Source organism: Protopterus annectens, chromosome 1.part0, assembly GCF_019279795.1.
Source record: "Protopterus annectens isolate FY-2018-M chromosome 1.part0, PAN1.0, whole genome shotgun sequence".
Lineage (NCBI taxonomy): Eukaryota > Metazoa > Chordata > Ceratodontiformes > Protopteridae > Protopterus > Protopterus annectens.
The window spans coordinates 1,714,729,808-1,714,755,332 of NC_056725.1; positions in this window are offsets into that span (position 1 = coordinate 1,714,729,808).

Sequence of the window (25,525 nt, forward strand, 5' to 3'; positions counted from 1 at the left end):
TGTTGCTTTCAATCAAAATACAGAGATTGTGTTGTGGGACAAGTGTGTGTGTGTGTGTGTGTGTGTGTGTGTGTGTGTGTGTGTGTGTGTGTGTGTGTGTGTGTGTGTGTGTGTGTGTGTGTGTGTGTGTGTGTGTTGTGTGTGTGTGATGCTTTCTTTCAAAGCACAACAAGATTTATGACAGAAAATAAATGAAGTAAGAGTGATGTGATTGAAACACAAACATAGTTAGGTGATGATCTGGTACCCTATGCAGTTCCCCTGAACTGGTGACACTCCCCCCACCGCACCCCACCCCCAGAAATCAAAGATAAAGAGGAAAGAAGTCATCTAATCTGAAGCCCAAATATAACAAGTAGCTTGCTATACTCACATCATAGTGAAGTGTTTCAGTGCTTCATATGAGTACCACAAACACAGGAGTGGTCAATGCTTCAGTCAGTACCACAAACACAGTAGTGGTCAGTGCTTCAGTCAGTACCACAAATGCAGTAGCGGTCAGTGCTTCAGTCAGTACCACAAACGCAGTAGTGGTCAGTGCTTCAGTCAGTACCACAAACACAGTAGTGGCTTATCCTCTGTGGCTTGTGCTTTTGAAGCCTCGGCTTCCTTGTGACATTTATAGCTTCAGATAGCAATGCTAGTACTACACTCCCACACCATCAGCACATGCCAAATGAGCCCCATATCAGCTTGTGCCTGGGATAGCTGCCCCCATAACCCCACCCTAGTTACACCCCTGGTTTGAAAGCAAGAGTATGGTTGCTGGTAGAGGGTTTATTAGTATCTGGGGAGATGTTGTAATAAAGAGTAGTCACAGAGAGGATTTCTGAGTTATACTGATGAGTTCTACTGGTTGGAGGGGCGTACTATGATGAGTGGCACCTAATATGATAAGGAGTTAGCAGATGTGAATGGGGAAAAGTGGATATTTTGCTTTGAGGAGAGGGTTGATTAGAGGAAAATAAGGGGAGAGGTTTAATGATTATAAAAGTACAAGCCCAGGGGGTGGCTGGGAATGTGGATGGGAGGTAGCAAAGTAAGCACCAAATTAACTGGAATGAGAGACAGTCGGTGCATGCAAGCATACTAGAGAGGAGCCAATCAGTTCATGCAAGCATACTAGAGAGGAGCCAATCAGTGCATGTAAGCATACTAGAGAGGAGCCAATCAGTGCATGTAAGCATACTAGAGAGGAGCCAATCAGTGCATGTAAGCATACTAGAGAGGAGCCAATCAGTGCATGCAAGTGTACTACAGAAGATGGAGCCAGTGAGGCAGCAGAAACAAGTTGGAGAAAAAAAAGGGAAAATGGTTTAAGATTTACTGATATGACTGTGTTTGTAAAGAGACTTTAATTAACTAGGGCTAATTGTAAAAGGGCGTGCTGTAGATTTTTTTAAAGTGTGGTAGAGGAGGCATCAACAGGTGTTTGTCAAAGATCAGAGTTAGGATAGCAGATGTAGCAGAAGATAGAAAGACTGGGAGTGATAACCACAGTAGGAGCACTTGAGTGCCATGGAACTCAATTTAGTCTTTGAAAGTCAGTGAGTTTATGCAATGGATCATCATTTTTAAGACTTGGCTTAGTTTGAGGGCACTTGAAAAAACGTAAAGTACAGGAGGAACTCTTTCCAGTGTAGGAGTTCATTTAAAAGGTTTACACTAACACATGCTAACCCCATTACCATTAACATGCCATTTATACGATGGCATATGAGTAACTCCCCAGTGAAAGCTTTCCCACTATGGGGGGTAGAAGAGTAGAGTCACACAAGTGTGGTGAATTAAAATAAAAACTTTGTAAGGACACTGGACACAGTTTGCTAAAACAGATAAATATTCACATCTAGCTACCCAATACACAGAAACATTTGAAATGTGGGGAGCAGGCAGTGTTACTGGTCAAGGAAAGTTCAAACTGGAAGAAGAGCCTGCCAGAGTGAGCTTCATACCAGTGATAAGTATCCTGCTGTGCTGTTAAGGAGAGTGGAAGCAGAAAGGAAGGAAAAAAATAGAAATCAGTTGTCAGAGTAAGTTGTAATCATGATTTACAGAATAGCACAAAGCAACAATTAGCTAAATATAAATATCAGACAAATTTGTTAGAAACAGATGGAAAGCACCATAACACTTGTAGCATCTAAGTTACATAAACATTAATGCTGGCATCATAATCACGGACATTTAAGGGGAATAAACAGACTGAAACCACTATCACACTTGCAGCAATCAAACTAAAGAAATATGACACATTAAGCAAAATATTAAATAATGCAATACATAGCAATAGTATTTGCTAAATCAAATATCTGAATATTTGTTGTGTGAAGGCATTCATAGAAAAGTACTGAAGAAAACCTAGAGTATTTATTTCAAAACAAGGAAAAACAGCATAGATCATTAGGGTGTAACACAATATAGCTTATAATAAAAAGAAAATGTATAATATTAACATTCACCCACTTTCAAGTTCAATAAAGTGTTAAAATTGTAAGGGCAGCAGCTATCCTGTTTTATGCGAATGAAGCTAACTGTTCTACAATCTACTTTGAAACTAGTTCTTAAGATGACATTTGCTGAAAAGCCACTGGGATTCAATAATGCCTATACTACGTGTACACTGTTCTCCATGAACAGACAATGCAGACATAATGCACAAATTCTTCCCCCTAATTTTAGCTTTCCTTAGGGTTGCCACCTATCCATTACTTCTGGCCTATCCAGAAATCAAACCAATCGACCAGTAGTCTGGAAAATACTGTACAAACCCCAGTATTCTGTTTCAAAAAAGGAAACAGACTATTGAGTTTGTTAAATCGGTGGATTTACTATGCCTTTTTTATAGAAAAGCATAGTAAATTGGCAAAAACAAGCATCAGGAATGGAAAAAGAGGGCATTCCCCATCAGCTGATGTCACAATGACATCACAAAACGGGCAAAACATGGGCAGGAAAATGGTGAAAATGGGTGGGGTTACAGGTGATGCAAGGGGTGTGGCCTTGGTCTGCTTTTAGCCAGGGCGAAAGTTGGCAACCCCAGTTTTCCTACTGATATTCTTGCAGCTTTAAATATTGACAGGAATTCATAAAGGTTATCACAAAGTGTAGAGTACATGCAGACTTAGTGTAATCTTTCTGAGTGACTTGAAAGCAAAATAAGTGTGGTAAGAACTTTGTTGAATACATATCATGTACACTTAGTGTAGGCTTTAATGAATCTCGCCCATTTATTTCCAAACGTCAGTGCAATTGAGTTGGAGGTTCATTTACATATAACAAGGGCTCTAGGAAGAGAACAAGCTTCTGAAGCAATGGTGATAGGTAATGAATCACTTCCACAATAGACCAACAATATTATGAGTCAGTTACGCAAATGTGCTGAGCCTATCCATGATGTTAGTGGATGAGCTCAGCTGAACTGCAATTCATAGACACTGTTAATGTCAATGCAAGATGACCTCAAATATGCTTATGCAAATGTGCAAATAAAGAGATGTAAATGAGGAGTGATATAAATCTTCAAATGCTAATGACATACATTTTACACTATTTGTGATACATAGTCATATTTTATTGCTTTTCCACTTTGGTCACAGATGTGCTATATAAAGAGCAACCTTGTCGAATGTATCACAGTAGCAATCATTGAAAATCCTGTCACTTGCTGTGAGCTTTGCTATTCTAGGTCTGAGCTGCATGCCTTGCCTAGGCCAAAACTGCTTGAGCCCAACACCCCTCTTTGGCCAAGATGGTGAAAATATAAGCAAAGGACTACTCATTATAACTTTGATAATCCAGAAATCCTTGATAGGTTCAAAGTGGACAGAGACCTTATAATGTTTGACTCCCATAGGAAGAAAGTGTGGACTTCCTATCCCAGTGGACAGTACGGTATGTACAGGCCTCATTATACTTCCCAGAGACAAACTGGGACATGTTGGGGATTACTATATTAAGTCTGCAGTATCCTAATGCATTTGCCACCTATCTTGGCTAGTACCAAATTAATATGGTGATGCTCAACTTACTGGCATGTCTTGAGATGTATCAGTGAACTTTAGCTTTTTGCTGATCATAAATGCGTGGCCAAAGTGACTTGAACACACCTCAGACTGCATGGATGCACTGTGGACTTATCCATGGTCTGCAGCACTCTGCAGCTGTCCCAAGCTTGACGCAAGAAAGCACGAATGGCCCTGGACTAGCCAAAATCCGAAGGTCATTAAAAAAAAAATGAGGTCATCTGAATGTCAGGTTTACAGCAACTTGAAGTGTAATTCTTGCCCATCCAACATAGTGTATCTCACCGTAGCACGTCAACAAATCATAACTTCATAAAACTTAAAAAATAACACACATAGTGACATTTATCCTCCTCCCAAAAAAATTCTGCTATAGTACAGGAGACATACTGGTGTTAGGGTACAAAAAATAAACTTAACCAATAAGTATTTTCAATACAGTTTATTAATCATATATTTCCACTGTGATCAAACATAGAAAGGAAAATTAACTGGTTTACTTTAAGAAAAAAACTATGTGACAGACATCTGGGTTAAACTAAACTTGTCAATAATATCAATACTGATTATAATGCCCCTGCTAGTAAACAGGGTTCGGTAAAGGAGATGTTATCACCCCACAGGAAGTGGCTCTAACCTGATTAATACATCCCTAACTATATTACTGGTGTTCTTGCACTTCAAATGATGGCATCACCAGGGAAGGCATGAGATGTGGTCCTATCTGGTCCAACAAAGAGAACATGATAATGCTCTACCTTTTCAATGATTCATACTGGGATAAGATCAAGTCATGCATAAGATACAGTGTGTGGAAAAAATCAATATGTGGCAGGAGATGGGTGAACACCTGTCAATCTGACAGGTATAATCCACTCCAGCCAGCAGTGTTGTCACTATTATGATGAGTTACAGAAGTGTAGTACTAATCAGCTGGAAAGTGATAGACCAGGTAGTGGCAAGAATCCAGACTTTTATAGTAAGTAAAAAATAAATGTTTCTTAATGGTCACTATTACACTGAGTCACTTTAAAGATAAAAAAAATGAAAAAGTTGGCATAACTAGAGGTATTTTCTAAGAAACATATATGTACCCAATAATATTACTTGTGATGTTATTATAAAATGCAGAGGAAATCATGAGCCTCTTTGTAATCATACATGCATCTTTTTAAAAGAGAGAGAAAATGAGTAATGTATTAACAGATTTTTTTTCAATAATTTTTCTTTTTCTTTTACAATTATATATGACACAAAAAACACTTTGATCTTTACAACATGACCAAAGGAGTATGTTATACATTAGTGTTAATACTATGTTAACAGATTTTAATATATATATATATATATATATATATATATATATATATATTTATACAAGTATGACATAAGTTTATTAAAACAACTATCTGCACATGTAGCTCTGTAAATCATGTACTGGGTTACAAAGAGAAGTATTTGTTAAATGATTTATAAATAATGACATTAAATTTACAGTTTCACATTATAATTTAGAATTATTGTATAAATTAACTTAACAGCTACATTTTAGCTTTGTAGATGAAAGAAATGCAACTGAAACTATTGCAGTTCAAGCTAATGTTACTACTTTTAGCCAGTTTTCTTCTGTTAATTACCAAGCGTATTTTAGTAATGCAATGAATGTAGTGTATGTATATAACTTCAGAGATACACACTCTTTCAAGAAGTCACAAGTCCTTGCCATATGAATTTGTATGCACTGTGCATAAGCACTACTCATATCATTCCTCCCAAGTACAAAAGCACTGCCCAAATGACTACTCCCAATGAATGCATAAGCACTTCCCATACTCAAGTTTTACTTCAGTAAAGATTGCAATATTTCAATACTGTATGAAATGGCATGTAAACATGGGTATGTGGATTTATTGTTCTTTTTCTGTTTTTCTTTCCTCAACCCTTCTCTCTCTCTCTCTCTCTCTCTTTTTTTTTTTTTTTTGTTTTTTTGAATTAACCTTTTCTTTCTCTATTTTTTGTTTCTCTCCCATTTATTTTCCTTTTTTTTCACAGCTTCAAATCTCTCAGGGCAAGACAAGCACATACCTCCCAGGCTAGGGAGAGATCACACTCTGACTGTCTGAGGACATCCTTGGTGGGTCAGGGTGGACGCAATTGTCCTGCAGGCACTACGGCATGTGGCAGTCTGGCAAACAAAAGGGAGCTTCAGAGCTTGGTAGATGATGTATTTGTGGAGGTAGTGGACAGGTGAATTCAGCCAGTTGAAGCCTCTATTCAGCAGATGGTCTCCTAGTTGGTGCTGACCACTGCACCAACAGAGGCAGGCCCCTAACCTCTCAACATCAGAGTCCTACACTGTAACACTATCTGGCAGTGGACATGACTGAGACTCTGTGGAGTGTAATTCCAACTGGCACTTCCTCAGCCCTTCTTCCCTTATCCTTTCTCCTGCCCCTATTACTTATTTCCCACCCACACTACCCTCACAAATAAAAAAAATGTTAAAAAAACGGGGGTCTATCCTCCAACAAAACATAGTGCCCGTCCTCTCCCAACTCCTCCAGCACAAACCCTTCTGATGTTTCCCGTGTGTGTTCCTCTCTTTGTTTTGCCCCCTTTTTCAATCTTTCCTATCTCCCCATTTCTATTTTGAAATTCAACTATCAGGGTGTTTGTAATTCAACTATCAGGGTGTCCACAAAAGGATACCATTATACAAAACATTATTAAACCTCTTTTCTTAAAAAAAAATCTGTTTTAAGCATTGTGCAGTCTGCAGCTTTCCTTAAACATTTAGGTGTGACTGCTCTCACCCCACAATATCTGAAAAAAAAACTAACACTAATCGTCACACTTTTGTGAATTAATTCACAACTTTGGAATTCTGAATTTTATACAACATAATCTTTTATGAGAAGCGGGCTTGTTTGCAAAAAAGACTTCATTTTTCTGTATTCTTTGTGAATGATTTTCTATGATCTTATGTGCATATCCATGTAGCACTGCTTTTCACAGATAACAATAAGTCATTTGCGAAATCCTAGAATATGAATACTGTCATATATGTAAAACTGATAAACTATTTGCTTAAATGTCTTTGTTTTAAAACAGTTGGTAACAATGCTAATACCTTAGAACAACATTATAATCTGGAGAACAATACAAAACTGCAGATACAAAGATAGCTGTTTAAAATATTCAATTTCAAACTCTCAATGCAAAAAAAATATACAGAAGAGGAAAATGGAAGAAAAATGTCAGTTCAGAAAATAGTAGATCTTGAGGCAATAACAGGGTAATACAATCTTCACAATTTGGCAAATCCACTGTATGTTTTTTGGAACTAGCAACAATCTCCCTTGCATTTAGTTCCATTTTTTTAATTCGAATCAAGATATATTTTGCACTGTCCCAGTAAACAAATGATAAATAAAATAAATAAATAAAAAATAAATAAAATATGAAAAAATCTGGCTTACATGTTAGGTACTCTGAAAGCAGATTTAACTATCCTGTCAAAGGAAGATGCATTTGCATTTCTCACAAGAACTATATGGTGTCAAGCATGATAAATGTTCAGAAAATTAAAACCTAACAAGTTATGATATTAGTTTTCAGTACTTTTCAATCTATATTGCATAGGAATGAAAGAACATCGCTAAAAGAAAAAAAAATGACAGAAACAAGTTCATTCAGCTTCATTTTCCAGGGACAATGCCCCTTACATATATATATGTGTGTGTGTATCTATGTATCTATGTATCTATCTATATCTATCAATATTTATCTATATATCTATCTGTATATGTGTGTGTGTGTGTGTGTGTGTGTGTGTGTGTGTGTGTGTGTGTGTGTGTGTGTGTGTGTGTGTATGTGTATATATATATATATATATATATATATATATATATATATATATATATATATATAGGTCTACCTGACATGACTGAAATGTCAATAGACCGACTTTCATAAAATCAAGACCAGAAACTCGAAGTTTCACAAGTGAAACTTCACAATACCAACGTTCAGAAGACTGAATATTTGGAATGCTGATAGTCCAAGCTGAGTAGAACAGGAAATCTGCTCATTTCCACACTGTAGTGTAATCTTGGAGTTGATATATTTAATTTGCAGGGGTTTGGGGAAGCGCAGCCCCCATACAAAAACATAAAAGTTGAAATTTAATAGTTTTTTTTTATAGAATTTAAGCATTTGCAATGACTATTCATGTCAGTGCTATAAACACCGTCATGAATATTCAGTGGGATTTTCTTTGGGTTTGTGTGTATTGGTTGGTGGGCAGGGTGTAGGTGAGGTCAAGTATATAGTTTGGGCTGGAGTGTTTTAGTGTGCTTTTGTAATGGTGTCAGTTTTTACTGTCAGGATTTTGTTGTTTTGGTTTTTGTGTGTGTTGGGTATTTTAGGTTTCGGGTTTGTGGGATTTCAGTTTTGTGGTCTCGGTCTTATGAAAGTCGGTCTAGTGACATTTCAATTATGTGAAGTAGACCCATATATATATATATATATATATATATATATATATATATATATATATATATATATGGGTCTACTTCAGTAGACCGGCAGCTCACTTATCCGACACCCAGTTGCCTGAGATGACAAGACAGACACCTTCAGAAGACTGTCATCTGGAAGACCAACGTTATGTGGGGGGCTTTTTCACCCACACCCCCGTAACTAAATATACCAACTCCAAGAACGCACTACCGCGGCGTAAGGGGCAAAGTTCAACAGGATGGCCAAGTGGTTACTTACCTTGGTTAAAACATCAGTCTTCTATATGTCAGTCTTCTGAAGGTGTTGGTCTTGTCGTCTTTGGCAACTGGGTGTGGGGTAAGTGAGCTGTCGGTTTACTGAAGTGGACCCATACATATACATATACATCACCGGTGCAGCAAATAGTGTTGTTGCCTCACAAAAGAGGTTCTCCACTTTGATTCTCAGCTGGGGCGCCTTCTATGTGGAGTCTGCATGTCCTCTGTGTTTGCACAGCTTTGCTTTGGGTGCTCTGGTTTCGTCCCATAAAGACATGCAGTAGATGAACTCGACACTCTAAATTGGCCATATATGTGAGTGTGCATGTGGGTGTGTGCTATATAAGAACAGCCACAGCAGGGCTAGCCACACTGTGGTGTAAACCTTGACTCTAGATGGTTGAAGTAACACTCCGACCCCATGTGAAAAATGGGGAAAAAGGGTTATGGATATATATATATATATATATATATATATATATATATATATATATATATATATATATATATATATTTTTATAGATATGGAAACACTTTATAACCTCGAATTACTGAAATGTCGAATTTCAGTATCTCGAGACTATAAAGCCGAATGTTAAAAATAGCGAAAGGTCATAATCGCGAACTCGCATATATTTTGAATTCACAATTATGACCTTACGCTGCATAATGTCCGGGATTGTGTTTTGATGGTGCGCGGTGCCGTGTGTGGATGTAGGTGTTATGCCAGGTAAGTGTTTTCTAAGGGTTTTGAGTGGGAGTTAGAGTATGTGTGAGTGTGCTGATGTGTTTGATGTGTGTGTGAGGGGTCGGAGAATGTGCGTGTGTGAGTTGGCTTTGTTTTGTGTTTGTGCGATCTCAGAGTTAGTATATATAAGTAGGGGGTGGGGGGGTACAGCCCCCCACATGGGGGGTGCAGGGGGGCTTGCCCCTTGCTTATGTGTGTATGAGTTGTGTATGTGTGTAGTTTTGTTTATGTTGTGATGTGGGTGTTGTGGTGTATGTGTGGTATAGTGTGTGTGGTTTTTTCGCTGTTGTGAATTTCACGTTTTTTTGTGTCTGTGTTTTGTGGATTCGGTTTTATAGTCTCGAGATACTGAAATTCGATATTTCAGTATTTCAAGGTTATAAAGTGAATATATATATATATATATATATATATATATATATATATATATATGTTGGTCTGCAACATTATTTTTTTATTTTTTTATTTAACATTTGTTGACCGGGAAAGTCCGACTAGGTTCCACAGATCCTGTTTTCAGCGGAGGCCCAGGGAGAAACGCTCCACATTGTCTAAAATTACTTATTATGTCATAACTCTCTGCCAGATTGGCTTCATCCCAGATTTAATTTTAATTTCATGGATAAATTGTTCTCAAATTTAGCAACTTATTGTATTTTATAGTTCATAATTTAAGGTATACATATGTTCAGGCCAGATACCATGTTAGAACACAGACTCCAGATTCACACAGTATGCCAAACGGCAGACCCAGAAATCTAGTGACATCTGAAATGTATTCATAGAGTCAGAGTTACATATATAACTTAGGAGATTAGGAGTTTAACATAAATGTGATATTTATAGAGTATTCTAAATGGCCACCCCAAGAATTTAGTGGCATCTTAACCATAAGTTACACATATGAATTGAGAGTTTATCCCAGAAACAAGTAAGCTGTAAGAAGCAAATCTGAAAAGTCTTAAGTTCTACAAGAAGCAAGGTGTCAACAAAGATTCTTTAGACAACAGCATCAATAACCAGATATGTAAAATTCAAACAAGAACGTATTTTAACTATGTGAGACGCATGTGCATGCTTTACTGGAAGGAATTTTTGCATAGATAAAATATTGAATAAACAATTCTGATACTTAAACTTCTTCTGGCTTTTCCTGATTAGGGGTCACCACAGTGGATCACCTGTCTGCTCATGATTGGCAGTGGAGTTTTATGGTGTCAAGTTGCCAGCCTGGCACCCAGCCTTCCACAGAAGGCACACTCACATGCCTAGGGCCAGTTTAGAGTGTCCAATCCACTTACAACATGTCTTTGAGATGTGGGATGAAACTGGAGGACCTGGAGGAAACCCATGTGACCACAGAAGGGACATGCAGACTCTGCACAGAAGGCACTCCAGCTGAGGATTGAACTGGAAACCTCTTACTGTGAGGTGGCAACCCTGACTGCTGCACCACTGCAGTCACCCCCAATTCTGTTACCTAAACTAATTCATTTAAATTTTACTGTATACACAATTACAAATGCCTATTTTAAAGCTCAACAAGACACTTGGGAATGTGCATTGTACAGTTATGCCTGCATTGCAATAAATATAAATGCCCCTGGGAGTGCAGAATTATCTGTAAAAATACATAATGTTCATGCCTTATTGTTTGCATATACACCAACACCAGTAGATGTTGAAATAACTACATGCAATATGTGGTTAAACATTCAACAGATGTTGAAAAAAGCTTTAACTACGTAGCATTCCCAAACTCTTATGTACAGTCTTTTCTTTGTTCTACAGTAAGACTACTATACAAATCAACTCTCTCATGTAGTATAAATGAAAACGGGAGTATGAAGGGGTATGACAGGGATGTCCTCTTTCCCCAGCTCTGCTAATGCTAAGCATTTGAACCACTTCTTTATACAGTATCACATCACTCAAAAATCAGATAGAATATGGCTTGTAGATGTGCTGTTACTATTAACATCTAATGTAAGAAAGTTATTTTATGCTGTCCTGTCCATTAGCTTCCCAATCTCCAGTCCTACCACTTTATGGCCAGCATATGTAATTATATTACTCTTTTTCTACTAACCTCCTCTCCCATCCCACCCGTATTACCCTCCTACTAATACCTGTAATTCCTCTCTCCCTTCCCCCTCACCCTACTTAGCCTCCCTCCTCAGCACTCTATTTCTAACTAAAATACCTCTTATTCCCTTCTGCTTCTCCAACTTTCCCACACCATATTCTCTCTTAACCTTTGTTCTCTTTGTGCTTCTTCCATACATATTCCACACATTATTGTTTAATACCTAAACTACCGTCACCTCTTTTCACTCCTCTGCAACTCCTCTCCTGTCATCTCTCATCCCTGTCCTACATGGCATACTAAATAATCTCACTATTATAATAAGACCCTGTTAACCAATCCCTGGTATATTTTTTATCTGAATCATAAAACTTGCAAAGTCCACTTGTCTTGTGAATATCTTCTCATTTTCACCTTATATCCATATCTATTCTACAGTATTGTTTTGTACTATTATATGTATAATTGTCTGCCCCGGTCATCAATGTGAAATTTTATAATACTTAAAAACCTTAAGTCAGTATTCTACTGTGCAAGATAGATTTGAACTATTGTAGGTATACAAATCTGGCCTATCAATCAATGTGAATTTATGGTATATACATTATGCACTATTCTAATTTATACAAGTCAATGTAATTCAATATAATTTTGTAATTTGTTGTTGTCTATGAAGCTTTTCTCCCTGGGCCTCCACTGAAAATGGGGTCTGACCTGGTTGGACTTTTCCAGTAAACAAATGATAAATGAATAAATCAAAATAAATAAATATGCAGTCTACCTTACCAGATGCCTAACAAATTAGGTTAAGGAATAAACCCTTTAAAAACAAGAGCTTTATCAATTAAATGTAACTATTTATTGCACTAAATACAGCAAGACAATAAAATGGCATGCATCAGTACGTTCCCTGCTTCGATTCTCAGCTGAGGTGCTTTCTGTGTGGAGTCTACGTGTCTTCCTTGTGTTTGCGTGGGATTTCTCTGAGTGCTCCAGTTTCCTCCCACATACCAACGGCATGCAGTAGGTAGATTAGACACATTAAATGGGTCATAGGTGTGAATGTAAGTGAAAGTGTGTGGTGCGTAAGAACTACAGTGGCAGGGCTAGCCACCTGGCAGTGTAAACTGTGGTTCTAGATTGTCACTGTTGAAGTGACACCCCCAACCCCATGTGGAAAATGGGAAAAAAAGGGTTGTAGATGGATGGATGGCTAGTGAAAGACATTGGGATTACACAGAGCATGCCTAAGCTGATATAAACACACAAGCCCCTGGATTCAACAAGCCCTGCATGGTGTTCAGGACTAGTACAGGAGCTCCAGCAGGCAATATGTCTGCCGTGCGATCCAGGAATAAGCTGTAGGGATGTGAACTCCTGCACTAGTCCTGCACGGACTCAGCCCCTATATGCAAATTACCCCATTTGCAGGAGAAATACATGCAAATGAGGTGAATTTGCAATCCAGGAAGCTGGAAGATGGCCGTGCAGGACTAGTGTAATCTGCAGAAAAGTACTCTGCCAGTAACCAAGTACATTTCTGCAAACTACAAAACGGAGCCATAACAGCTCCAAATAAAGGGTGGATATTATGCAGAATGCATGCCAATGGCCAAATATAAGGCCATTGGCATGGAAAACAGTTGCAAAAATAACAAAATCAACTTTTATATTGTTTTAGTTGCTCTTGGCTGTTTAAGAGTAGGGCAGCGGTGTGCAAACGGGATCAGGCAAAAGATAAGAAAAAAAACTAAAATAAGCATTCTAACCAAAATCACTATTTTGCCATTATACTCAATGGCAGGCAGAAGACGACATGGCCAGTGAATAGTGGTTGCTAAGGGGGGAGGCTCAGTGTGGGACCTGTAACTATGCATCAGCAGGCAATCCTATGCAAATGAGGGTAATGATACTGAATCCCAGATTTCCCCGGCATGCTAGTCAGCACCCAACAGTGTAAGAGGAATAGCTTGGTGCAAGCCTAGGAGTTAGCTGACATCATAAGGGTGTGTGTCAGGCATACTGTAAGTAGACTGGAGCCCTGTGGCTTGGGTTTGCCCTCAGCTTAGCAGAGCTAAGCAAGGGGGTGTGTCTGAGGCTGCCTAGCACTCTTTACATTGCCTAAGCAGGTGTGTGCACCATGCTCCGTGTTTTAAAGGAAAGATAAAAAAAAGTAAACCAGGAAATAGCAGCTCTGTGAACATTTGAGCACTGTGTTTGTGTGGCGCACCCCCGGGCTTAAACAGGAAGGCAATGGGAAGGGAAAACAGCAGTAGGAAGGTAATCTAGGAAAATTAGCATAGCTGGCAGGTGAAATGTATAAGAATCAGCCAATTACACAGGCAGCAGACCAGCCCAGCCCAGAACACTACTATAAACTATGCAAACTCCTTTCCCTCTGTTTTTTCCCCACATACTCTACACCACCATACAAGCGGGGACCTTTTAACAAACAAAAACAACAAAATGATAGGGGCTGCAGCAGCTATCAAACATCAACATGTGGAAGAGGCTGAGGGTGATGAGGATGAGAATGCTGTCAACCAACCCACAGTGAGGAGACAGAGAAGGGTTTACAGACCCAGGATAACCTACCAGGGGCTAAATGAGCTGGAGATAGTGGAGCACTATAGGGTGGACAGGGACCTCCTACAGCAAATTGCTGAGCTGTGCCGGCCATGCCTGACATGCAGAACTAACAAAGGGGAACCCATCCCAGTGGATACCAAGGTATATGTAGGTCTAGGAATACTAGCCACAGGTACCTCCTGAAGCCCAACTAGGGATATCATGGGGATCTCACAGGCATCAGCATCCATGGTATTCCACCAGTTCCTGGATGCCATGTCAGCACTTGCCAGTAAGCATGTATATTTCCTCAACACCTGTGAGGTGTTGGCCAGCAATATGTGTCTCTTCCACTAAATAGCAGAATACCCTGAGGTGGGTTGTGCACATACGTATCAAAGCACCACCCTGTGAGCGGGGTAGGGTCTACATCAACCGCAACGGCTTCCCAGCCATCAACTGCCAGGTCATGCGCGATGCCCAGGGCATTATAATGAATGTGTGTGCTGGCTGCCCTGAAAGCTATCACAATTCCCACATCTGGCATCTAACATAGCTGTACCAGAGATTTGCCAATGGGGACATCCCTTACGGTCACCTAGTGGGGGATGCTGGTTACGCACTGGAGCCATGACTGATGACACCCATCAGAAATGCATACACACTCGAACAAGAACTCCATAATGAGGCACATGCACAGACCAGAATCATAATAGAGCATGTGTTTGGGATGCTCAAGTCACAGTTCCAGTGCCTGGACACATCCGGTGGATCCTAGCAGTACTCACCAGCTACATGTACCCAAATTGTTATCATATGTGCCATGCTACACAATATGATCCTGTGGAAACAGCTGCAGCAGGAACAGCACTGGGCAGGGCCACACAGCCCCCCACCAATGCCAAGGCCTGCATTGGCACAGAGTGACTCAGAGGAGGAATAACCTGAGCTTGCCTCAATAGGCAGATGGAGGCATGCCCAGTATGCCCTGGCCTTGACAAAGAGGCAATGCATAGCACATACACTGACACAGTAGCGACCCAAGGAATGACACCTCTCTCTAACTCACACATTCTGTAAAAGGGATGCCAAACATGACACTACCTGTGCTGAACCATGTATAGGGTGTGTACTATGTGTATCTGACATAGGCAGCCCCCAGCACCATCATCAATACTGGCACACCCACAGGGTAAGTCACTCTCCTTACCAATTGCCGATTGGAGTAGTATGTGTTGTTACTTGTATCTATAGTATGGATGTGAGCATGCAAAGGAATCGGGTGGCTGAATGGGATGCCAGCAGCTAGTAGACGCCTATAGTGGCAGTATGAGAGCTGTAAGAAATACTGGTTTCACCATAGTAACCATTACTACACATGGTGACAAAACCCACTGCAGCAAATGTGCTGGGCCACATGTATATCCATATGACACACACATGCCAGTCAGGGAGGTTCACATACCCAACAACAATCTCATCCAGCAGGACATGTGTAGACAAACACAAGCAAAGGCTGTGCCAAGGCCTCTGAATAATGCCTATGGGTAACCTCCCCAGGCCTACACAGACAGACTACATCAGGTCAGGCAGTGGGATGTTAGTTCTGAAGAGTAGGATGCCAGAAACTAATATGTAGGTTAATCAAACCTAAGACCTGTAGTACATTGATAGGCCTCTAGGCAGCATGATAGGTTAGAATACAGAATGAAATGGAGTACCTGACATACCAGTACAGTCATAGCAGATGTATACAAGTCTCAGGTGTGCCCCCTCAATCCTATGTAGAAATGTAGAAACAGTCAGGTGTGCCCTCCCAATCCTGTGTAGAAATGTAGAAATAATCAGGTGTGCCCCCCCCAATCCTGTGTAGAAATATAGGAACAGTCAGGTGTGACCCCGCAATCCCATGTAGAAATGTAGTAACAGTCAGGTGCGCCCCCAATTGTGTGTAGAAATGTAGAAATAGTCAAGTGTGCCCCCCCAATCCTGTGTAGAAATGTAGGAATGGTCAGGTGTGCCCCCCAATACTATGTAGAAATGTAGTAACAGTCAGGTGTGCCCCTGAATCCTGTGTAGAATTGTAGAAGTAGTCAGGTTTGCCCCCCCAAGCCTATGTAGACATGTAGTAACAGTCAGGTGTGCTCCCCCTCAGTCCTATGTAGAAATGTAGTAACAATCAAGTGTGCCCCCTCCAATTCAGTGTAGCAATGTAGAAACAGTCAGGTGTGACCCCCAAATCCTATGTAGACATGTAGTAACGGGCAGGTGTGCCCCACCTCCAATCCTATGTAGACATGTAGTAACATGTATGTGTAGGTATAATAGCAGTGGAGCACATATGCCCAGAGGTGGCCAAGGTAACAGGATAGATTGTAGTGTTTGTACAGTATGCAGGTATGTGTGTGTTAGGTTGGTGTGTGTTTCATATTGTGTGAGAGTGGTCAGTATGTATGCATGGTGCGGTTTGACCTGGTAGCCATTGCCCACTACTGCCGATGACAGAGCCAAGTCCTCACAATTGCAGTGCCAAAGATAGTTCCCACCAGTATAACACATGCTATCAGTAAGCCATTATAAATGTATGGTGGTAATATGTGTCACCATCTGAAAGATGGACATGGCATGACTGCTGGGCTAGATATGCAAGCAGTACACAGGGAAAAATACCCCAGACATACAGTATATAATGTGTAACTGTGAAATTGACACAACCTTGGAATTGCACATAGACGTATGCATCACATTATCTGAGCTTGTAGTAGGGAATACTGGTGTTGTCTGGCCGAACAGTAACAGATCACAAAGGTGATAGGACTGATGTATTGGGAAACAGCTGATGTACCTGCACATGCCAGCATAACTGGAATGTCCCATGCATATCTGTGAGTCAGATGCAAGTAGTGTCATTAGCACACATGCACCCAGCTCACCCAAGCACCAACCACATGTACCTCTCTGGTTGTATCTCTGCTGTTGGGAATGGGTACAATATGACCCCCACCTGTGTATGGCAGTGAAAGAATGCAGCATGCAGTGCAGGTGTCACATGCAGGTGTGTCCCTAGATGTAGGTAGCACCCTGCCAGCACCCACATCACCTGATCAATACTGATCGAAAGTATTGGCATGAACACCTAGCACACCTACCCTGTCACCCCAGGGGAATATATGGTATGGTGGTCTGGGACTGTAGGACTGACAGACTGCAACAGTCTGCCACAGCTGGCCTGCATCACCACCAAATGGCCTACAGGCCTCTGCCAAAGGCCTGTGTCTCACATGTACTGCCAATGCATGTAATGTCATGGACACCCCAAAAAACAACATAACATGTTCCACATAAGCCATATGCAAGGCCATGTGGACAGACCACAGTAACATGTCCACTATGTCCCACTTCATGAACTGTGGACCAACACCAAAACACAGCTGTGATGAGGTGATAACCTTAAGGAAAGTATCAGAGAATGAATGAAAGAGGATAGAATAATAGAAGGGGGTTGGGAGCATGGGCAGCATGGAATGTGCAAGGCCCAACACACAGCTGTGTGAAACATGCTATCCCTGGCTGCAAACACATAAATGGGTGGCTACAAACCTGCCTGTACACCACAATAGGGGTAATGTCCTGACTTATGACCCCTGCCTCTGGGTAACCTGTGTGAATCTGCACAGCTCTGAGGTATTGCCACAGCAAGATAAGGCCATACTGTCATGTTGATGGATGTACAAGTATGGGATCCTCTGCCAGAACTGTACCAAGGTGCTGAACGGGATACACAGACCCAGCAGCAAGTGTCTGCAGCTCCCCCTCCAGAATGGTATAACTTTCCATGAATAGGTAAGCATTTGCCCACAATACTGGACACAGCTGCATTCACCCTTGTTCCCCAGGACATCACTGTGAGCAAGAATGTCCACCTGACAGTACTTGAGGACATAAATCATCACAGTGTATAACAGTACATATGTCTGAATATCTCTCCTAACACCAGTACCATGTAGCAGGAGGAGCACAGACACAATTACCTACAGTACACATGATGACTTGCACAGTTTGACCCCATATTGCCAGATGATCTACATATACCCTGCAGAAACAGTTTGCTACCTGTAGGTGTAGAACACAAAGGTCTGCACTGGAGTACAAACTGCCTGGAATGGATCCACACATTCAGTAAAAAGGGCATACTGGGCATGCTCACAAACTTAAACAAATGAAGCCCATGTCTGCAAACAACAGTAAACCATACCTATCTGACAGTTACAGATGTTAGTACATACACTCCTCAGTATGCACCAGTCATGCTTTGCATGCACATTGGATAGTAATACAGACATATATCCAAGGACAACACACTATAATATCCCAAATAGAGACATACATAGATGTGTGGAAGAGCGTGACAGTGACAAAGAGACATCCATCATGAGGCCTGTCCCACCCAGCACACAGCCAAATGGCTACAACCACATGATGTGCAAATGTCACTCACCGTAGAAATTATCCACTGGTACCCGTCAGCATTACAGACTATGCGGTGCAAGTGCTAGCTGTGCAACATGACTGTACAAGGCAGTAGTCATCTAGCAGTTGTATACATGTACCTGCAGAATATAAACCTGCGTGTGCCTGCATGTGGTGTGTCAACCTCCAGATGAATGGGTTATAGCCCATGCACACACACTGCCCTCCACAAGCCCTATTATGACAAGCCTGGTGATGTCATCCACTTTGAAATAGACCTTTGGGAATGGAATAGCCCAGTAATCTCTGTGGCGTGTCCTAAAACTGTCTAGTGATGTAGTGTGATAAACCTGTTAGGTAGGAGTTTTAATCCCAAACATGGCAACTGTTTATGTGTGTGTGTCTCTGTTTAGGGAGCAATGCTTTTTAGGCTAGTCACACTCACTACAATTCAAATGCCCTACTTTGGCAAGGCTGCTGATGTCATTTACTGTGAAATACAACTTTGGGAAAGGTGTAGCCCAGTAATCTCTGTGACGCATCCTATAACTGTGTAATGCTGTAGTGTGATAAACTGGTTACATAGGAGTTCTAATCCTGGACATGGCAACTGTGTTTGTGTGCCCCTGTCTGTGTAGGGACCAATGCTTTTTAGGCTAGTCACACTCACTACAATACAAATGCCCTACTTTGGCAAGGCTGCTGATGTCATTCACTGTGAAATACACCTTTGGGTAAGGTGTATCCCAGTAATCTATGTGGTGTGTCCAATAACTGTGTAATGCTGTAGTGTGATAAACTAGTTAGGCAGGAGTTCTAATCCCACACATGTCAAGTGTGTGTGTGTGTGTGTGTGTGTGTGTGTGTGTGTGTGTGTGTGTGTGTGTGTGTGTGTGTGTGTGTGTGTGTGTGTGTGTGTGTGTGTTCCTGTCTGTGTAGAAAGCAATGCTTTTTAGGCTAATAACACTCACTACAATACAAATGTCCTACTTTGGCAAGGCTGCTTATGTCATTCACTGTGAAATACATCTTTGGGAAAGGTGCAGCCCAGTAATCTCTGTGGCGCATCCTATAATTGTGCAATGCTGTAGTGTGATAAACTAGTTAGGTCGGAGCTCTAATCCCAGACATGGCAACTGTGTGTGTGTTTGTGTGTTTCTGTCTGTGTAGAGAGCAATGCTTTTTAGGCTAGTCACACTCACTACAATACAAATGTCCTACGTTGGGAAGGCTGCTGATGTCATTCACTGTGAAATACACCTTTGGGAAAAGTGTAGCCCAGTAATCTCTGTGGAATGTTCTATAAATGTGTAATGCTGTAGTGTGACAAACTAGTTAGGTAGGAGTTCTAATCCCAGACATGGCAACTGTGTGCATGTCTCTGTCTGTGTAGGGAGCAATGCTTTTAGGCTAGTCACACTCACTATGAATCAAATACCCTACTTTGGCAAGCCTGCTGATGTCATTTACTGTGAAATACACCTTTGGGAAAGACGTAGCCCAATAATCTCTGTGGTGTGTCCTATAACAACATAATGCTGCAGTGTGATATAGTTCTTTGGTAGGGGTTCTGTTCCCACACATGGCAAGTGTGGATGTTTGTGTCTGTGTCTTTGTCTGTGTAGGGAGCAATGGTTTTTAGGCTAGTCACACTCACTATGACTCAAATGCCCTACTTTGGCAAGCCTGCTGATGTCATTCACTGTGAAATATATCTTTGGGAAAGAAGTAGCCCAATAATCTTTGTAGTACATCCTAAAACAGTGCAAGGCTGTAGTGTGATATAGTACATTGGTAAGGGTTCTATTCCCACACATGGCAAGTGTGGATGTTTGTGTGTGTCTTTGTGTAGGGAGAAATGCTTTTTAGGCTAGTCACGCTCACTATGAATCAAATGCCCTACTTTGGTAGGGGTTCTATTCCTATACATGGCAAGTATGGATGTTTGTGTGTGTGTCTTTGTGTAGGGAGCAATGCTTTTTAGGCTAATCACACTCACTACAAATCAAATGCCCTACTATGGCAAGGCTGCTGATGTCAGTCACTGTGAAATACACCTTTGGGAAAAAAGTAGCCCAGTAATCTCTGTGGTGCGTCCTATAACAGCGTAATGCTGTAGTATGATATAGTACTTTGGTAGGGGTTCTATTCCAACACATGACAACTGTGGATGTTTGTGTGTGTCTATGTCTGTGTAAGGAGCAATGCTGTTTAGGCTAGACACACTCACTACAAATCATATGCCCTACATTGGCAAGGCTGCTGTTGTCATTCACTGTGAAATACACCTTTGGGAAAGAAGTAGCCCAGTAATTTCTGTGGTGTGTCCTATAACTGTGTAATGTAATAAACAAGTTAGGTAAGTGTTCTAATCCCAGACATGGCAGATGTGTGTGTAATTTGTATCCTGTGTGGAGGTGAGTGTGTAACAACTGGACTCAGTGTGGAGTGGGTTTTGCAAATTTCTTATATGGTGGCCCTATTATATGTCACAATGTCCACTTTACAATTATAGATGTGAAATAGCTGAGAAGCTGGGGTGGTAATCCATAGCCTTACATGTGACATCAAGGCCTGCTGAACAAACTTAAACCTTGTATTACACAGAAAACATTCTCAACCCATGTCTCATATACAAACACACTTGCCTAGGCAACAACTGCTATGTTGGTAGTACCCTGCATATTGCCCACAGATAGTAACCATGGTGTGATTGCAGTGGACTACAGAGGGCATGGCACCCTGTCCATCAGTACAATATGCACATACATGCAGACAGTGTGCCTTCACTATGCTCCCCACTGGACACCTGCAACACCTGTGGTGCCATCAAATGTGACCCACAAAGGACATACCATGCCTTATACATATGTCCTGTATGGACAGATGCCACTGACAGCAGGGAATACCTGTATCATGCTTTCAATGTAGGGGCAGGGTCAACTTGCTGTCCATTACCTGTTCCCAGCACATGAGGCCAGGACAGGCACATCTGCTTACAACAATCTGTGTACACAACTTGGGCCAGACACCCCAGGTACAGTTCCACACTTCACTGTGCATGCATGTGGGATGTGTGCACATCCCTGACAGCGTCCATGTCATGGACTAAAGAACACATACATGGCAATCATTGAACAGAAATGGCCACACATAATAGTTACCCAGGTGACTGGATGGTGAATACAATACCCACCTCTGTGGGCCAGTCCAGACACTACACCCCTGAGCCACACTGCAGACCATTGTCATGTGGCCTGATGCCAAGGTATACCCTTCACCTAGCCTTGTATAGCCTTCTGACACAGTCAACCACTACACACCCGTGAAGCAATGCACGCATGCATATCAGTACTGGTACCCTGTGTTTGTGTGTGTGGTGTATGATGCTTATGACCACATTCACATTCACTACAACCCCCACTGGCATACTGAAGCATGATGTCTGATGTCAGACACCTCCACATACCCTTTGCCCATATAACCTCTGGATAACCCCTGTGGTGCAGTGATACCCGCACAGTACTGTATTGTGGCAAAATAACTAGTTAGGAAGTGTATTCCTGACCCTGCCAAGTGTGTCAATATGTGTGAGTTGCTGAGAGAGTGTGGCTGTGTTGACACTGACACCTGTTCATGTGGACAGGCACATGTACTACACCTACCATATCGCTCCCATATCACTGTTGCAGATGTCACTCACCATCACATATACATCTGGACAGCTCCTCAACATGTAAGCTATGTGGTGCATGCAATAACTGCATAGACATGATAGCAATACATAGTCATTCAGGGGTTTGATACCCTGTACTGGTAGGTGTGTGACACAAACAGGCTTAGGTTTTACTCTCCCACCCCCTCCCTGACTTACTTTGTTTCTGTCTGCCTCTCTCACTCCCTCTCTGGTGGATGTGGAGAACTACACCTGCTTTGCTTAGGCAGCAGCATGCTCATGATCAGCTGATGGCCTCTGCATGAATTGCATCCCTCTTCTAGCTGATTGCATGTGGAATGGCTGTGGTAACATTCCCATAGTCAATTGCATGGAAACACACTCCAATATCTAGGAACATCATGTTGGTGTTGGCCCTTTTCATTCACTGTGAGCAGTACCTAGATCTGGTAATTCACAAACAGCATCACAGATGGATTGGGTATTTACCTCTAACAACATACACTATGGAAACAGGCCAACACACAGGAGGGTGATGTGCCAGACATGACTACAGAATGTAAGCGTTGCTATTCTGCATTTGGAGTAATGTTGGTTTAACAGGGCGTGTGTGGATATGGCTGGTCTACATGTTTTAATACCTATCATGACAGTGCTATGGTTTTGAGGAAACCCCCATCTGTAGGGTCATCTGCAGACTAGGCAGTGTGTGTGTGGTGCCTTTTGTTTCTTGTGTTACTCACAGATCACCTACCTGAGACTGCAGAAACATATTGTGAGGATTGCAGTCAGTACATGGTGACAGCCATGAGAATTACTGACTTCATATCCCTCATAGGACATATGTCACAACAAACCCTGTTACAACAGTAAATGTATGAGGTTATCACAGCAGCATGTCAAAATTGGCCCTGTGTATGTGCCTCCAGCCACAACTCTGTCAACCTTTGTACATATGTCATGCAGTAAGAGGTGCATATGTTCTGTACACCATAATTTGACATAATATCTGATAACAAGCCAGTGAGATATCAGCTTGCTACTCATGTTATGTATAGTAAGGGTTATATTTGAGGACATAACCTGGGCATTCTGTGGTTGTGTGTACAGGACTCAGGTCTGTGTACTTATGGTGATTGTCAACAGTGTGAGTATTGTGAATATGTACCTTGGCCTGTGCACAGACTGTGGTAGATGTCATTGTTCTTGGTCCTGTTCTATCTGATGTTACATACTGCTCCAGTGCATGTTACCCTATCGGCTTACATGTTTGTAGGGCCAAACACACACATGTCCCATACCACAGACAGGCATCAGACCACTCTGTGTAGTGGCCCAGTATATCTAGGGTTAGTGTGTGAGTGGCACATATGTGAATGGTGTTGATCAGATAGTCCATATACTTTAATATTCCTCTAGCTTACCATCTATGGCTGTGTTCACACTGGTTGTGGTTATGCACTTTCACACAGGTGTCTGTTACTTTCTGTTGTGACATGCCTGTAGAGCTGCTATATATGCAGGTACATTGTATTCCCCCATAACAAATGTAGGCCAGTGTTGCAGCAGTCTGCCTGTATCCTGCACAGTGCTTTGTTACATTCCTAGCAGCTTAGTGTACTTACCCAGTGTGATGTTATGTCCAAGATACTTGCCAGATGTACTGCTGCCAGGCCATCATAACAGTCATGTATTTCAGACACAGCAGTGTGATGCTGTACAGATGTATGTCACGAACTAGTGGGTAGTATGTGGCCATGTAACCTCCATACCAGCAGTTATTATGTGTCAGGATAGACAGGGGTGAGTGAATGCATAACCTATGGGGGCAAATGTATACCAGTATTTATGTGATATACCCATCTACATGGCTGTTAACATCCACATTGTCAGGCATGGTCCACATCTCTTGCACTAAGGGGTTCTGTGTGTACCTGTGGACTGAACAGAGTGTGTCAGACTGTCCACATTTATTGTCCATATCTCTGCTGTAGTCCACAGGATCATTACTGTGCTAGCAGAGGTACTGTACTATGATGTCCATAGGATGGCTGTCAGTAGGCAGTGGCGCACACGTTAAAAGCAGATGTGACCTCCCACACACAACATGTCTGTGAAGACAACCTCTATTACAGTAGCAATAGTCTACATATATACCTGCAATCCACACCTGACATCCACTTGCACTAAGAGGTTGGGACTATTGGGGCTGAGGTAGGACTCCACTCCATGTTCTGGACATATGGCGAACATATATGCATATATAATTATCCATATATCTATATAGATATATACACATATACATATCGACATACATAGATGGATATGTATATGTACATATATATATATATTTTATTTTTACTTATTTATTTTTATTTTACATTTGTTAACCGGGATAGTCCATCTGGATGCATGTCCATTTTCAGTGGAGGCCCGGGGAGAAAAGCTCCAAAGAGACAATTTACAAGACATACAGACAATGCTTAAAAACATATTTCAACTAGGTCCACAAAGAATATCTAGATGAGAACACATGTTCAGTGTCATGCTATAGATAGTTACATTTATCAGTAGATCTGTAAACAACAATAAAGCAAGCAAACTAACACAAATATACTCTAATTCTTTTGTTGTGGTGTACAAGTTTATACAGTTGAGTCAAAATATTATTTATTAAGGCAAGAGTTGCGTTAGTATAGGAGTGGGACTGGAGTTAGTCTGGTGTGGAGCAGGGACAAAGCCATTTGTTGTTTAGGTGACTTTTGATAGACCTTTTAAATTTAGGTAGGGAAGATTCAAGGGTTATAGACGTAGACAGGGAGTTCCAGATTTTGGACATGTAAGAAGAGTAGAGGGAGTCACCAGCATGGTTGTGGGTTCTAGTAACTGTTAACAGTAACTTGTCTGTGGAGTTGCCTAGGACAGGAGTACTGTTGGATTATGTTACTTAGTGAAAGTGTTTTATGTGGTTGGGAGAGCAGCTTGTCAGTGATGACAAGTTGATTATAGATTAGTACATTTGGCAGTTCAAGCCAGCCCAATTCCTTTAGATTGTGACAGTGATGGGCTCTAAAAGAGATGTTATTAGCAAATTTGGTACTTGTATCTGTTATAGATTTCGTTATGCTACATTTTGAGAAAGTGTAGAGATTGATTAGTGTTATGGTAGAGGTT